At 39.4% G+C, this 16,681-nt stretch overlaps 1 protein-coding gene across 7 annotated transcripts in view; it reads left to right on the forward strand.

Annotated features, from left to right (window-relative positions):
* Window positions 1-16,681, forward strand: part of RBPMS (RNA binding protein, mRNA processing factor) — a 185,899-nt gene that overhangs the window by 72,372 nt on the left and 96,846 nt on the right. The gene's annotated exons all lie outside the window — the stretch shown is intronic.

The following is a 16,681-nucleotide window of genomic DNA, read 5'->3' on the forward strand; positions in this document are numbered from 1 at the left end:
TAAAATATGCTATTTTATTTGTGCTCTTTACAGATATATTACAAATCTGTGTTCTCATTCACAGGTTAAACTTTGTGAATTCCAAGGTCCTGAAAGGTGGTGGTCGTGGTGGTGGTATAAATAAGCATTTCAGACTGGAAATTCAGTATTAATAATGAAATATTTGTGTTTAATTTGTTTAGTGATATGCGGTTTGTTCAGTGGTAATGTTCTTTTTCTTTAATAGCGATTGAAGCACTATTTTATTATGGGTAACTTCTCAAAATATCTGTAGCTAAATGAAATCCTAAGTTTTAGAATTTACATTCCTTTTTTTTTTTTTTGAGACGGAGTCTCGCTCTGTTGCCTAGTCTGGAGTGCAGTGGTGCGATCTCGGCTCCAGCCTCTGCCTCCCGGGTTTAAGTGATTCTCCTGCCTCAGCCTCCTGAGTAGCTGGGATTACAGGCGCACACCACCACACCCGGCTAATTTTTAGTAGAGACAGGGTTTCACCATTTTGGTCAGGCTGGTCTCGAACTCCTGACCTCGTGATCTGCCCACCTCAGCCTCCCAGAGTGCTGGGATTACAGGCATGAGCCACCGCCCTGGCCTTGATTTATATTCTTTAAGTATTTTTTCTGTCCCTGCTAGCAGAAAGTGTAACAAGGTAGCATTTGAGGAGTTTATATATTCATCCCTCAGTATTTGTGGGGAATCGGTTCCAGGGCTTCTGAGGATACCAAAACCTGGATGCCCAAGTCTCTGATATAAAATGGACATGGTATTTGCATATAACCTATGCACATCCTCCTGTATATTTGAATCATCTCTAGATTACTTACAATAGCTAATATGATATAAATGCTATGTAAATAGGTATACTATAATGTGTAGGGAATGATGACCCAACAAAGTCTGTACATGTTCACTACAGATGCATTTTTTTTCCTCAGAATATTTTTGATCTGTGTTTGGTTGAATCCATGATGTGGAACCCACAGATATGGAGGGCCTACTGAATTTGTTTAACAAAACCTTGGGTCCTGCTTAGTCTCTCTGTCAGGTACTTTTCTGAATGTTCTACAAATATTCACTGATTTATTCCTCTTAGCAACCCTGAGAGGTGGGTTTTGTTATCCTTCCTATTTTACAGATGATATTAAAGCACTCATTTAATTAAAAGTTGGTCCAAGATTGCTCAGCTAATTGATGTTGGAGCTGAGATTCAAACCCAGGCAGTCTGGCTCCACAGTTTATATGCTTTAACACTATGCTCTGCTGAGTAATTCTTTCACAAGAAAAAAAAACAAAAAACAAAAACAAATAGATTTAGTCATGGCTGTTAGGTCAGTGTCTGTGATGAACTGGTTGCACATCAGTAATTCTGTAGTCCATTTACCTTGTTTTGCACTGGCAATTCTGTGCTAAATTCTTTAAATTTGTGGCCTCAGACACTGTTTTTTGAGACAGGATCTCACTGTCACTCAGGGTGGAGTGCCGTGGTGCAAACATGGCTCACTGCAGCCTCAACCTCCTGGGCTCAGTTGATCCTCCTGCCTCAGTTTCCTGTGTATCTGGGACCAAAGACATGGGCCACCATATCCAGAGCTAGCTTTTGTAAAGATAAGATCTCACTTTGTTGCCTTCCAAAGTGGTGGGATTATAGGTATGAGCCACCACACCCAGCATGTTGGCCTTTTTTTTTTTTTGAGACGGAGTCTCACTCTGTCACCCAAGCTGGGGTGCAGTGGCATGATCTCCGCTCACTGCAACTGCCACCTCCTGGGTTCAAGCGATTCTCCTGCCTCAGCCTCCTAAGTAGCTGGGATTACAGGTGTGCCACCACACGTGGCTAGTTTTTGTATTTTTAGTAGAGACAGGGTTTCACCATATTGGCCAGGCTGGTCTCGAACTCCTGACCTCAAGTGATCCTCCCACCTTGGCCTCCCAAAGTGCTGGGATTACAGGCATGAGCCACTGCCCCCAGTGGGTTTTTTTGGTTTTGTTTGTTTGTGTTTTTTTGTTTGTTTGTTTTAAAATAATAGAATCTCTGTTGCTCAGGCTTTCGTTGAACTCGTGTGCTCAAGTGATCCTCCTACCTCAGCCTCCCGAGTAGCTGGGACTACAGGCATGAACACTGTGCCCAGCTTCATTCTATTTTAATTATTACATGAACCATAAATAGATTGTACAATTTAAATAAATGTAAATATGTGGTGAAAAGTGGCTTGATTGACAGGTTATCAATGGCAAGAACTAGGTCTTCCCACCTGGTGTTCGGTGACCTCTGTATGCTTTTAACAAAAGCCTTTCATTATACCTTTGGAGTTGGAATGGAACTTGGAGATCAACTCTTGTACACTTTCATTTCATAAATAAGGAAACAGAGACCCAACAAGGTCAGTCCCTAAGCCCTCAACAGTTTGTTCTAAAACAGAAACATGATTTAAACCACGCTCCTGAATTTAATGGTCTTTTCCTCCCATTATAGTCTTAAAAATTTATACAATGCCAGATTAAATATCTCAATAAACTTTAAAAAATATTTTAGATCAATTTAAAAGCACATATAATCATGTTAACCTAGATTATTTCTCAACCACAAACCTCGCCTTTTTTTTCCTCTCACATTTGTTGTCTTTTGTTGTTTCCAGCAGGCACATAACATTGCTAGTTGTACATCATAGCAAGTCTTGTAAGATCTGTGTCCCTTTACATAGTTACACATGCATATAAGCAACATATAAACTTAATATTGACTTGATTCATGCAACCACATAAATGGTTAACAGACATAATTAGGTGGTTATCAGATTAAACAAATATATCTTTGGTGGAGAGTACTAAGTAGGCTGGGGCATATTAATTGTAGCCTAAATGTACTGAATGTATTCTGAAATTTGAAATGCATGCAATTGGAAAAGCTAATCTAAACTAACAATCCAAACTTAAAAATATCTAAACTTAAAAATGGAAGTTTGCTCTTTTACTGGAAGTACTCATTATCAGCACTGGGCTTTATAGTGTTAAGTAAACTAGTTTGTGAATTAGAGAAAGGCACTAATGTAAAATAGGTTGTGTTCTAAAAACTTGTATTTCAGCCATGTGGTGTTTTAAATAGTGGCTGGATGGATTTTTTCTGTAGAAACAGTTTTAGAAAAGTGGATGGTTCTTACAGAGCTCACCAAAGCCTTGTTAGCCTACATATACGTCTGTGCTCTGTGAACGTCCCTAGGCTTGACCCTCTTAGTCTTTTTCCTGGTATTAGCTTCAAAATATTTTACATTTATATTCTTCCTATTTATTTTCTATATTATGTCAGATATATCTGGAATTAAGTAGAGATATTAAAGGAGACTATAGCTAAGATTTCTTATACTACTGTAAAAAGTAGTGATTAAACAAATCAGGAAAATTATAAGTTGAAATCTCTCTTCTTAAAGAGTCATGTTTATTTTATTGCCTTTTAGATTATTGAATCTAGTCAATTAAAATTAATGGAGCTGGGTGTGGTGGCTCATGCCTGTAATCCCAGCACTTTGGGAGGCTGAGGTGGGTGGATCACTTGAGCTCCGGAATTCGATAAATGTTTTGACATTTTGTATTTCTCTACCAAAAACACAAAATATTAGCCAGGCATGGTGGCATACACTTGTGGTCCCAGCTACTTGGGAAGCTGAGGTGGGGGACGATCTCTTGAGTCTGGTAGATGGAGTTTGTAGTGAGCCGAGATCACACCACTGCATTCCAGCCTGGGTGACAAACCCCATCTGAAAAAAAAAAAAAAAAAATTTAACGGGAAAAATACCAGTCTTCTGGTGGGACTTTAAAGTAAAAATGCATATGCACCCCTAACTACATAGCTTCTACTGCCTAGCTTTACCAACTGATACCAATCTCTTCATTGATGTTGATATAATTATTTATTCCTGACAGGATTATGGCATCATAAACAAGTGATTTATATAGTTTTAATCTAAATAGGCCCCTAATAAAAAGTGACTTGATAACTTTTAGGGACAATTTTTCTTCAACATTTTTAAATATTAAAATTTATTTAACGTATACTGAAATTTGCTTAACTAAACTTTTAAATTTGACCTCATTGTAGTTTCACATACAGTGTGTATTTGTTTGTTTTTGGGAGATGGAGCCTCACCCTGTCGCCCAGGCTGGAGTGCAGTGGCCCAATCTCGGCTCACTGCAACCTCTGCCTCCTGGGTTCAAGTGATTCTCCTGCCTCAGCCTCCTGAGTAGCTGGAACTACAGGTGCATGCCACCACGCCCTGCTAATTTTTTGTATTTTTTGATAGAGACGGGGTTTCACCATGTTAGCCAGGATAGTCTTGATCTCCTGACCTCGTGTTCCACCCACCTTGGCCTTCCAAAGTGCTGGGATTACAGGCGTGAGCCACCGCACCCGGCCTCATGTACAGTTTTAAGAATACAGAGGGATCACTTGTGCTCTTTGCCTAGTTTCTGCCTGTAGTGACATCTTAGAAAACTGTAGCACAATGTCACAGTCAAGAAGTTGATATAATCCACTAATTTTGTTTCTGTGAAGTTTTATTATATGTGTAGGTTCATGGATCCACCACCACAGTCAAGTTACAGAACAAGTCCCCACTACAGAGATCCCTGAGGTTGCTTTTGAGTATGTTAGATAAGTGGGATTATGCCTTATGGAATCTTTAGAGATTGGCTTTTTTTACTTAGTGTAATTCCCTTGAGAGTCATTCAAGTTGTTGCTTGTATTAGTAGTTTATTTATTCTCATTGCTGACTAGTATCCCATGTTATGGATATATCTAGTTTGTTTAACCATTCAGGTTTTTGTGTGAACATGAGTTTTTATTTCTTTGGAATAGGTGCCCAAGGGTACAATTGCTAGATTGTTTGGAAATTGCATAGTTTGATAAGAACCTGTTTTCTAGTGTGGTTGTACCTTTTTGCATTCCCAACAGCAGTGTATGTGAAAGATTCTGTTTCTCTGCATCTTCGCCAGTACCAGTGTTATCATTGTTTTTGTATCATATGAGATACAATCAGGTATGGATTTTAATGTAAATATAAAGTAGCTAAAATACCATATACTACAATAAAAAGTGATGATTAAACAAATCAGGAATATTATAAAATTAAGTAACATTATACTTTTTTTTTTTTTTTTTTTGGAGACAGGGTCTTGCTCTGTCACCCAGGCTAGAGTGTAGTGGTGCAATCTCGGCTCACTCCAACCTCCTCCTCCTGGGTTCAAGCGGTTCTCCTGCCTCAGCCTCCCGAGTAGCTGGGATTATAGGCATCTGCCACCACGCCCAGCTAATTTTTGTATTTTTAGTAGAGATGAGGTTTCACCATGTCGGCCAGACTGGTCTCGAACTCCTGACCTCAAGTGATCCGCCGCCCCAGCCTCCCAAAGTGCTGGGATCACAGACGTGAGCCACTGTGCCTGGCCTGATTTTTTGTTATTGTTGTTTTTAATCTCAAAAATAGAATGTAAAGAGAGAGATTTTCCTGATGTGTCAAAAGTTGAGAGCTAAGAAATGGATTTTAGAAGGATGCATGAGGAGCATGATGGTGGGGTGCTGGCCAGAGTGAAGTTTGCCTGCGGCCTTTTACAAAGGTAGACAGAATGATGGTAATGAAGAGATTTTGAGTCATACTATTGGGGTCCATAATACGAAAAATGCTTCCACTTTGAGTTATGCATTGGTTCGTTTTAGGATGCGGACTTGTTTTCTCTCTTGCCCACCTCAAGCCAGTGTATAACAGTTGCATGATAATACCATCACATGCACCTTCTCTTAGGATTGCCTTTGGTACATGAAAATGTATCTTTTTTGTGAACATTGTAAGCCACCTTATAACAGATAACATTTTTCTGAGCCCTTACTATGAACCAAGCATTGAAATCTATGCACATTACATGTAGTTAACTCATTTAATCTTTGCAAAAACTATGTAGCAAATTACCCCATATTTACCAGCTTAACAGTTATTTAGGAGCAGCTTGGCTAGGTGGATCTAGCTCAGGGTTATAAGGTTGGAATCACAACATATTAGCTGGGGCTGCGGTCATCTGAAGACTTGACTACGCGTGGGAGATCTGCTTCTAAGATGGCTCACTCACATGGCTTTTGGCCAGAGGCCTCTGTTCCTCATCATGTGGACCACCCCATAGGGTTAAAATATTATCACAACATGACAACTGGCTTCACTCAGAGTGAGTAATTCAGGAGCTGCTTCTACTAAGGAAGCCAGAATACCTTTTTTGACGCAGTCTTAGAAGTCATACACTGTCACTTCCGCCATACTCTGCTCACTAGAAGGGAATCACTTAAGTGAAGCCATGCTAAACGTGAAGGGGATTAAGCTCCACTTCTTTAAGAGGAGGAGTATCAGAGAAATTGTGGACATAGTTTAATATGAGGAAACTTAGGAAGGGAAAGGTTAAGTGATTTGTCCAAGTGCGTACCTTGTGAGTTGCAGAATCTGGATTTGAATCCCGGCAGACTCCATGTATTTTTGGTTGTTCTGTGAACCACATGCTTTGAGCACTTTAACCTCTTGAATGCATATTCAAACTGACAAGGTTTGGTGGCCCATGGCTGTAATCCTAGGACTTGGGGAGGTGGAGGCGGGAGGATCACTTGATCCCAAGAGTTCAAGACCAGTCTAGGCAATGTAGGGAGATCTCATTTCTACAAATACAGAAAACAAAAAAATTAGCCAGGCCCGCTGTGAATACCTGTTGTCTCAGCTACTTGGCAGTCTTAGGCAGGAGGATCTTTTTGAGCCAAGGAGGTTGAGGCTGCAGTGAGCTATGATTTTGCCAGTGCAACCTGTTTCTTTAAAATAAAAAAAAGTTATAATGACTTTCTTCATATTTACGTGTTCATATCTAGATATTCATGAATGATATGGCCCTCTCTTTTATATCTGGTTTAGTACTTTGACTCAATTTTTACATTCACTCATTTAGTTGATAGATACTGATCACCTCCTGCAAAGTACTGGGATGCTCACCATCATATGGGAAAGAACGTTCAGTTTAAAGGTGAACTAACTGACCTGGCACCAAGGAATTTAAACTATATATTGGGTAATTTCTGATAACTAAATATTGGGAAATAAACCTCCCCCACTCCAGCTTTCTAGTTCACATCTTCTCTAATTGTTAGAAGCATGATGCATAGTTGTAAGAATGCATTGTAAACTGAAGTTGGCAATGGGATGAAGTTCCTCAGATAGAGTTTGTCTACTGCTAATATCAAAAGCAATAAATAACTTGAGAGTCCTGGGCACTGTTGAAACTGTAAACTGCCAATGTCTTTTTTTTTTTCCCCTGGTACTTTAAATGACCATGAAGAACTCTGTGTTGTCTGGGTTAGTTTTAACTAGGTAGTTTGAGAGATGTGAAATGACTTGTTTCTTTGAACAAATCTGTTTTGTAAAATGAGTCACCCAGATTATGCAAAAGGAGAAAGGAAGAGAGGTCTTAGAATTTTGATAAGATCTTCTTCATATTCTATGCTTCTATTTCATTTTGTCAGTCCGTGGAAAAGTCTTTATTGTGGTGATCATTTTGACATTAAACTTCGGGGTACTTAGGATGAAACCGTAAGGGCATGTACACCTTAGGGCATTAGAAGGGCAACTTTATGTTCATAATACATTGGACTGATGTATACATTAAAAAACTTAATGTTTTAGCAGTGTATGCAGTGAAATTGTATGAAAAGTAACATTTCATAGGCTGACTAGGGTTGAAATATAGAGCAAGCCACCTAAAAATTAGTTAGAAGAACTAAAGGATGGAGTAAGAACAGGACCAGAGTTAAGGGATGAAGCATCCTGCCTTTATAAGGAACTTCTTGTTGAACTCTAAGGATTTGACAACCATATTTCTTGTTTGACAGCATTCAGTGAATTTCCTAATATTGAGGTTAAGTTCTCTCATGTATACACACATATATCTAGTTTCTTGTCTAGCCTAATTCAAACCTTAAATTCTTGATTTGTGTCTGATATACCTCCCTCCTTCTGCATCTGACAGTACTAAGGGAATTTCTTAATAATGAGGTTAAGTGTTCACATGTGCAGACACTTCTCTTGCCTATACTTTGGCAGCTTAAAATCCTAGGAATTCTCACTTTTTCTCTTTTCCTTTTAGATATATGGCAGACATGAGGAATGGCCTGGGTTGGAGTTTGCTTCTTAAGAAGTCCTATCAGGCGGGGCACGGTGGCTCACGCCTGTAATCCCAGCACTTTGAGAGGCTGAGGCAGGTGGATTACCTGAGGTCAGGAGTTTGAGACCAGCCTGGCCAACATGGCGAAACCCTGTCTCTGCTAAAAATACAAAAATTAGCCAGGTGTGACGGCAGGCGCCTGTAATCCCAGCTACTTGGGAGGCTGAGGTAGGAGAATCGCTTGAACCTGGGAGAGGTGGAGGTTGCAGCGTGCCGAAATCGTGCCACTGCACTCCAGCCTGGGTGACAAAGTGAGACTTTGTCTCAAAAAAAGAAAAAAGTCCTATCAGAGTCAGAGCTTATGAAACATTCTGATTAGAAGTCAGCATTGGATTGGGCTGAGATTGGCTCCTCAAAGATTGAACATAGTGGTGTGGTGTACCCAGTGCTAACTTGTTGTCCCTATTCCCCGAGCATGTCTGAGCAGTGCTCACGTCCTGCCTTATGAATTATGGAACATCATTGTTCTTCTCTCTTCCACCTGTGCTCCCATGAGTCTTCCTTCTTCCCATTATCCTACCAAAAACTTTGTGATCACCTTGGCAAAGGGACCCTGGTTTCCATAGGCCCTAAATCAGGGTATGAATTTGGTTATTCTACAGATTGTGTCAGCCAATAACTGTCACTTACAGCAAATGCTAGTGGATCCCTCAAAACTAGGGAGTCATGTACTCTGGATAATTATTAATATATGGATGGCTTTTTCTTTTAGAAAGGAAAGAGCAATGATTAATATTAAAATAGCCTAGGTGTGATAGCTTACACCTGTAATCTCAATACTTTGGTAGGCTAAGGTATGAAGATCACTTGAGATCAGGAGTTTGAGACTAACTTGGGTAAGACCTCGTCCCTACAAAAAATAAACATAATAAGATTAATTGGATGTTGTGGCACACACCTTTAGTCCTAGCTACTTGGTTGGCTGAGGTGGGAGAATCACTTGAGCCCAGGCGTTCTAGGCTGCAGTGAGCTATGATTGCACCGCTGCACTCCAGCCTGACCAGAGCGAGACCCAAACCTGGAGTCCATAACAACAGCACAGTGGCTTTGGTTTTTCTTTCTTTTTTTCTTTTTTTTGAGACAGAGTCTTGCTCTGTTGCCCAGGCTAGAGTGCAGTGGCGCAATCTCGGCTCACAGCAACCTCTGCCTCCCAGGTTCAGGTGATTCTCCTGCCTCAGCCTTCCAAGTAGCTAGGATTACAGGTGCCGACCACCACGCTGGCTAATTTTTGTATTTTTAGTAGAGACGGGGTTTCACCGTGTTGGCCAGGCTGGTCTCCCATTTCCTGACATCAGGTGATCCACCTGCCTCGGCCTCCCAAAGCGCTGGGATTCCAGGCATGAGCCACCACACCCGGCCAGTGGCCCTTTTTTAAATCCTATGGTTAATCAATCCTTGGTGTCTATAGCAATGTGACCTCCTGAACCAAAACATGCCTTCCCAGGGCACGGAAAAGGAACAAGTCTTTTAAGTCCAATAGGTGACCATTATCAGGAAGTAAGAACTTGACCACCTGCTTTTCTTGAAGTCAGTGCCAACTAGAAACTGGAGCTTGACCAAAGCCAGTTCATTTCTGCTGAGCTGCAATCAGAATTAAATGCCTGACAGGCCATATTAATGGTTGCAGTAATCCATTTTCATGGTGGCAAGGCCTGAATGGGAAATCATACCAAGCCAACAAAGCCTTCTTTGGAAATGAGATGACCAGCAGTCCTCAGCAGGGTTCAGTCTTGCAACTTGGTGTTTCAGCTCATGGTTACAAAGTAAACAAATAACTTAATAGATTATTAAAAAAGAGTAAAAGAAGTTAACCAGTGTGTAAAATTTACAAGCTGGGCCCTGATGCCCCTCTTGTGCGTTAAAACAACCCAGCTGTATGTGATTTATGCTGCACGGATATGTGGAGGCCTTAACTTCTCAGTTTCTGAAACCCAAGTTTATATTACATGGTCTGTCAGAAGAGGGATGGCACTGCCATAGGTATGGGAGTGATCCCTCAGTTCTTGTCTTAGTAGAGCAGTCACAAAGCAAGAATACCCCTTTGACTGAAACCAGGATGTTTCTGCTCCTGGGGCAACCTTAGTCACTGGTTCCCTTTTTTGGTTAGATTATTTTTTCAGAAGTAAAGAAACACTGACTTTTGGTCAGAATTGAAATGTGAAGCAAGTTACATGAATATATTTTTGCCAGATCAAGCTTGTCCCTCAGGATCAAGGACAGGCAGGAAAATGAGAAAGAATATTTCTAAGGACAGTGGACATGCTGAGTTTGTATTTTCAGACAAAGGAAATACATTTGGGCTTGGATTTGTTCTCATTTTTAAAGTTGTTGTTTATGCTCATAATTTAAATGCCAAAATGTATAAATACATAAAATGAAAGTTATCTATAATTCTACCTTCCTCTCCACTGTTAACATATAGATAATTTGGTATGTATTCCTTTGATACCTTTTTTTTTCCCTTGAGCATGTACTTACTTATAAAAACCCTAAGAGAATTAAAGTGGGAATATGGGCAGTTCCTGCCGTTTGCTTTTTCCCTTAATAATTATGAACCTTGTTCTATGTCAGTAGATCTGGATATCTATTTACTCAGCTTTTTAAATGTACAAGTTAATGAGTTTGGGCTTTTCTTTCCCCAAAAAACCTTACGAATTTGCATTTGTTGAAATTGGACATATGTATTTGTAAGTATGTTTTAATTATCATAAATTAAAATGTGAATAATTTTCCTAGTAACCATATATTGATCACTATTCTAGTCTATATAGTCCTGAATTTTTTTTGCACTTTCTCTTTTTGGGTCTGTCTCCATTTCAGTCTCTGTCTTACATTTTTCGCCTTGATTCAGATTGGTTTTTATCCTACTTCCCATTTCTCCCTTCTAAATTTCTTTATCTTATAATAGTAATCTCTCCCAACAAACACATATAGGTGTTTGTCAGTTGATGTTGTGTAACTCTATTGATAAATTGTGACTGGGAAATGCCATCTTATTTTGTTTGCCATGTCACCAGCTGAACTGTTTACAAGCAAATATGTATATCTCCATGGATACAGGATTATGTAAATCCTTGGATTTGCATATATTTCTAAGTCAGTCGAGATATTTATAGAACATACACTCTGTGCCTAGGACTGTGTTATACACTACAAAAAACAGCCTTCAAACTCTAAAATGCCCATAGAAAGGTTTCATCTGTGAATCCACTGTGTGTTTCAAGAATGGTTTCTCCAAAAGAATGATTCAAACATACAGCACATTTAAAAGCTGCTTTGAGGTCTTCATTTATATCTATAAGAATACGGGTAGATTAAGAGAGAACTAGCAGAGAGAGAGATGAATGTAGCCGTTAACACCATGGGTTTACTCAAGAGTGTTGTGAATAAGTAACTCTACACAGTCATTCCTGAGTCATTAGAAGATAGTTATCCTTCCCAGTTCCATGAATTTAAGAGGAACCTCAAGAGGCCAGCTCAGAGCAGCTAGATAGATGACCTTAAAACTTTTATGAAAAACTAGAACATGCACAGAAAATGCTCATAGTCTTTGGATACTGTGTGTTTACCAGATGTGGCTGCTAGTTGAAAAGTGTGTGTGATTATTCTCTGTTGTGTACTGAAGTCAAGCATTTTTCTATTGCTTTTTATTTTCGTGCTTAGATTACCAACAAGATTAGATATGCTCTTTATTAAAGAGAGGGCCATTTCAAGGCCTGCTTTTGGCCTTTCTCTCCAGGGAAGCTCAAGACTGCCACAAATGACTTTACTTACTGAATTGGAGTTTATTAAATGAGAAGCCAGTCAATAAAATGTGTCTTGCCTTTCCTAGTGGGAGCTGGCAATGCCATTTAAGAACACGTGGCCAGTTTATCCAAAATCTAACCGTAGCCTCTGCAGGAATGCTGGATAATAGCTAAGCCAAGAACACTCTTGCTCTTCTGCCCAGCACAGGATGATTTTAACTAGCATTTATTCTTTCAGTACTGTTGGGGTAAAAAGGAAGTTGAAGTACATCTACAAATCTTTTTGAGTCCCTTTGGGACAAAGCTTTCAGCAGTTTCATCTCTTGAACTTCTATGAGGCATGTTGTGTACTTGTCTAAGAAATATGTTTCCCCATGTGTTCCATAAAGTAAACATCTGTGGATGCTAAAGGCATAGTGCCAGGCACATCTGTGTCCATAGACATTGCTGGTAAACTAAGGGCTGCTCTGGATAATGCTTTGACCTGCTGCAAAGTTCAGTTGGCGTAGTAATTCATTTGTTATTTTTGGGGAACAGTTTTGTTAATGAGTATTTCATCATGGATTTACATGCTGCTTAATGCTCGTATCTTACTCTTGGGGTTTTTTTAGTTACTTTGTGAATGAGCTAAGCTTTCTGTTATCACAGGCAGCCGTTACATATTCAGTTTATTTCACTGACAGTAAGCTCCCTGAAGGCAAGAATCATGTCTTTATGAATTCAGTAGGCTTAGCAAAGCCAAAACTCTGAAGTGCCCTTTAGTGGCTCAGATGAAAAGTATGATAGTAATAAGAGTAGGGAAACTAAAATGTTTTAAAATATTTCTGTGATTCTAGGCCGGGCACGGTGGCTCATACCTGTAATCCCAGCACTTTGGGAGGCCAAGGCGGGCCGATCACCTGAGGTCAGGAGTTCGAGACCAGGCTGGCCAACATGGTGAAACCCCATCTGTACTAAAAATACAAAAATTAGCTGAGCGTGGTGGTGGGCACCTGTAATCCTAGCTACTCAGGAGGCTAAGGCAGGAGAATGGCTTGAACCCTGGAGACAGAGGTCTCAGTAAGCCAAGATCATGCCATTGCACTCTAGCCTGGGCGACAGAGCGAGATTCCATCTAAAAAAAAAAAAACAAAAACAATCTGTGATTCTAGATCCCAGTCACCATAGAAAAGCATGAATTTGATATTCAGGAAGCTATTTTTTCCATTCATTATTCATGATTTTTTTTTAACTTGCTTGATGACTTTCCTAGTCTGAGGAGGTCTCTAGGACTCCAAGCACATTATGCTTCTGGATTTAAGTGACATCTAGTTGGAATCAAATACATAATGTAAGTATTCAAAAATTATTTCCCCCTTGTCAGTCTATTCTACTAGAGGAAAGAGTATCTCAGTGAGTGAGATGAGATATTCTGGTAAATTTCTGAAACAATAGTGGACTTCATGAGATTCTAGGAAACCTAAGTCTCGTCCATGTTTAAATAAAATGCCAAACATCTGATCTGCCTCCAGTTTGATGAACAAAGCAGAGTTGCTTTGAGCCTCTTGGCATCTATGGGTGAATGGCAAACTTAGGCCTGACAGGAGCTCAGCTTTTCTTTTTCCCCATGTATAACAATTTTCTATTGAAACACTAAGGTAAGAATTTCTTCGCTTTCCATTATGGAATATCTACATAAGAAAGAATTTCCTCCATAAACTTTATAATATTATATTGATACAAATATTGACCTTGTTTCTAGTCCCTTAAAGAAAGGGAGGTAATAAATTGAGGTAATTCTCAACCTAATAAAATAAACTTACAGTATTTAATGCATATTTATTTTAGAAAGATGGAAAATACAAATAAGCTAATAAACATTAAAATCAGTTACTATACCATTGGGGCTAAATGATAGAAACATTTGAGTACACATAAGATAAATTTTTTTCCTCTAAATACTTATATGTTGGCTACTTTATAGAACAAAGTGGAACTATATATACTTTTTCCTTGAACGTCATTTTTGTTGGCTGTGTAGTATTACATTGTATGATACAGATGAACCTTAGTTTATATTAAGTAACCTTTTGTTCATAATCCCCAGATTTCAAGTAACCTCTGTTGGTAAATTGACATTTATGAAACCCTTTTCTCTATAACAATATTATAAATAATAGTTTATTTTCTAGGTTAACTCCTCAAATTCTAATTCATATTTATCACATGGTAAGATGCACCACTAGATAAATGGCACCATGACACTTAGAACGTAGGTTCTGCTTATCGTATCATTTTTGTGGAAATCTCTGTAATCCAGTTAGAACCTGGCACAGTGTCAGAGAGAAAACAGGCACTCCCCAAAATCTGAATGAATGGGAGATGGTATTCTCGCTCTGCCCAGGTTGTCCTGACCAGAACAGCCAAGTGGAACAGATGGTGTTCACTTTCTGGACTATGGGAGGAGAGTTGCGGGTGACAGGGAGGGCACACTGGATTAGCAGGATTTCCTCACTGTTTGTATCTTTGACACTTGTCAGCAATTCTGCCTCAGCGAACTTCATAAAGACCCCCAGGAACTTGTTTATCTGGTGGCAGAGTTGAGGGTAGTGGAAGTGAGGATGCAAAAGATACAGAAAACTTGAACAACAAACTTGATGTAAATGATACTTATAGATCATTGCACACAGAACATTTACCATGTTCTGAACCATAAGACAAGGAATTGATGGGCATAAAAAAAAGCATATACCTTTCATATGTAGGCATTCCACTTCTAGGTGTTTATCCAAAAAGAAAGAAAGTATACATCCATACAAAGATTTGTACATGAATGTTCATAACCATTTTATTTGTAAAAGCCAAATCTAGAATAACCTAAGTGTCTGTCAACATGTGAATGGATAAACTGTGGTGTATCCACACTACAGAATACTTCTCAGTAATAAAAAGGAATAGACTGTTGATACATTCAACAACATAGATGAATCTCAAAGTAAATTTCACTTCATGCTAAGGGAAAGAAGCCAGATGAAAAGGGTACATACTCTGTGGTTCCCTCTGCATATATAAGTGTTTGAAACATATATACTAATATAAAGAGATCAGAGCAGTGATTGCCTGGGGATGGAGAATGGTGGGACAGAGTGGGAGGAAGGATTAAAGGGGCATAAATAAACTTTTGGTGGTGATAGATTGTCTTGGTTGTGATGGTGGTGATAGATTGTCTTGGTTGTGGTGTTTCTTAGGTTATACGTATGTCAAAACATCAAATCTTTCAAGATGTGTAGTTTATTATCTATCAGTCATAACCTCAATAAAGCTGTTTATAAATAAATCATAAAATAAGGCATTCAGAATTCTGGGGCTATTTACATCATTATAGTGTTTATCAAACACACTTACATGCAAATGGCATGACATTTTACTGTGTACTGTGCTGGGTCAGTAAAAGGGCCTTGCTTGGTGATTCCCACTTCTGTGTAACAGGAAACAATGAAAAGTGTTAGGAATCTAGAAGAAGCCTAAAGCCAGGCGAGGTGGCTCATGCCTGTAATCCCAGCACTGTGGGAGGCCGAGATGGGAGGATCTCTTGAGCTCAGGAGTTTGAGATCAACCTGGGCAACATGGTGAAACCCCATCTTTACAAAAAATTAGCCAGACATGGTAGCACACTGTCTATCTGTCTTTCGGTCTAATATTCTCCCCATCTTTCACTGAGGAAAAATCTTTCATGTATATATATACATGGTTAACAATTGAACAATTGAGCATCGAATTTTCAATCATGTTGCATCTGTGTGAGTGGAGAAAAAGAAATAGAAAATATGATGATAATTCAGTAGCTACTCCTTGCCTATTGAATCAAGATCAAATTACTGAGCCAGTGGCTTTTGGTGTTTTGTGTGTTTGACCCTAAGCTTCTTGTTTAGTTTTGGCTTGCCCTTCCCCAAGAATGTTTTCTTTCTTCTCCTATTTCACTGCCTTGGTGAATGCTTTTCTCTGCCTGTGATTCTTAGGGATCCCACCTAATCTTTTGGCTCTATTTGGTAAATGCCCATCCTTTAGATTCTTATTCAGATGCTTTCTCTGGTGTTTCCCTTGTGTTCTGTGTTTTAGTAGACACTAAGCACATAGTGTGTACTCTACACTTTGCACTACGTGTATTTACATATGTGTCTTGAATGACTTTTATTAGTGGCACCGTAACCAGGTACCTTGTACATGGTAGGCGTATGTGTTGATTGTGCCTTAAACACAGTGGGTGGAAGACAGTATGGCGATTCCTCAAAGATCTAGAAGCAGAAGTACCATTTGACCCAGCAATCCCATTACTGGATATATACCCAAAGGAATATACGTCATTCTGTTAGGAAGATACATGTATGTTCATTGCAGCACTATTCACAATAGCAAAATCATGGAATCAACCCAAATGTCCATCAATGAGAGACTAAATAAAGAAAATGTGGTACATATACACCATGGAATACTATGCAGCCACAAAAAGGAATGAGGTCATGTCCTTTGCAGGGACATGGGTGGAGCTATGAGTCATTATCCTCAGCAAGCTAACACAGGAACAGAAAACCAAACATCACATGTTCTCACAAGTGGGAGCTGAAGGATGAGGGCACAGGGACACATGATGGGGAGCAACACACATTGGGCTTGTTGGGGGCCTGAGGGGAGGAAGAGCATCAGGAAGAACAGCTAATAGTTGCTGG

Source organism: Pongo pygmaeus, chromosome 7 (assembly GCF_028885625.2).
Source record: "Pongo pygmaeus isolate AG05252 chromosome 7, NHGRI_mPonPyg2-v2.0_pri, whole genome shotgun sequence".
NCBI lineage: Eukaryota > Metazoa > Chordata > Mammalia > Primates > Hominidae > Pongo > Pongo pygmaeus.